The 1,164-nt window shown below is 36.1% G+C and overlaps 1 protein-coding gene across 1 annotated transcript in view; it reads right to left on the bottom strand.

The window, feature by feature from the left end:
- Window positions 1–1,164, bottom strand: part of LOC118749388 (zinc finger protein ush-like) — a 622,067-nt gene that overhangs the window by 1,007 nt on the left and 619,896 nt on the right. The gene's annotated exons all lie outside the window — the stretch shown is intronic.

The following is a 1,164-nucleotide window of genomic DNA, read 5'->3' as shown; positions in this document are numbered from 1 at the left end:
GTAGCAATAATTTTGGCATGTAGCCCTTTAAGTAAGTACGATTTTCAGCACATGCCGGATGTTGGAAAAAATGCATGAAGTAATATGTATGTGGATACATATGCACATAATAAAAAAAAACTTACATATATCGCACGCTTGCCTTTTGTTTTCACTCTTACAATTTGCCACTGCAGACTTCATTTTGACTTGTAATGTTTCAATAATTGTGTGAAACTACGCACAAATAGTTAAATAGTAAATGTTTAGTTATTTGCCCACTGTTTTTGGGTTAGTGAGCTGAGGGGGAGGGGGAGGGGGCGCCAGTTTTGATATCTAACCCACTAGAAACAGCATAGTTCACACTTTGTAAAAAGTTGCATTTGATCCCTCGAAACCTTCCATATATCCCTGGGGAACCATTGGAAAATGGTCTAAAATTAGCATTTTAACACCGGAAATGTAAACTCGATAAACAGTATTTTTATGCAGAACACCTTTCTATTGTCAAAGGTATGCAACATTTATTGTGCATATAACTCCGGCTACGCCATCCACAGTATATATGCGTAGAACTCACTCCGAAATTCACAAAAAAGTGCACGTTTCAGATCGAATTTATTACTAAATTAGTTACCGCAAAATACAAAATTAGGTTTTACAATAAAGTGTAGACCCTTGACTACAAGTGTGTGTAAAAGTTTTTTGATCGGGTCACCCATTCGGACACAATAGCCCGAAATCATTGGGAAAACAACTAAACCGTACCCAATTAAATCCAGTTAAATTTGGTTTTCCTCAATCAACAACTGCACCAAGATGATGTCACGCACACAGCTGATTCTGTCAAATTCACAAAGAGCGTATTAGCGGTACCACGATGGGCGCAATCTATATTTCTCTCGATCGTGCAGGGAACGGATTTTATGGAAATTGCCTTTTTTCTGCAAAAGAGTAAAAGTATATTCGATTAAGAATATCCACGATTCAGCTTTCCCGGATTCCATATATACACATTTGATGTTGCCTTTTTGAGACATTTGCCATTTTTTGCCTTTCTTTTATTTTAATATTTAAACATAAATGTTCAGATTCGAAAACAGCGATTGTGAAATTTTTGTAAAATTTTTAAGCAAAAATTAATGGTGATTTCGTTTCTCCCAAAAAATGTTGACCTTCCACGGT

The sequence above is a fragment of the Rhagoletis pomonella genome, unplaced genomic scaffold, assembly GCF_013731165.1.
Source record: "Rhagoletis pomonella isolate Grant_MI unplaced genomic scaffold, Rhpom_1.0 Rhpom_scaffold_00015, whole genome shotgun sequence".
Taxonomy (NCBI): Eukaryota; Metazoa; Arthropoda; class Insecta; order Diptera; family Tephritidae; genus Rhagoletis; species Rhagoletis pomonella.
Note: the sequence above shows the minus strand (reverse complement) of the source record. Positions and strands in the feature narration are given on the sequence as shown.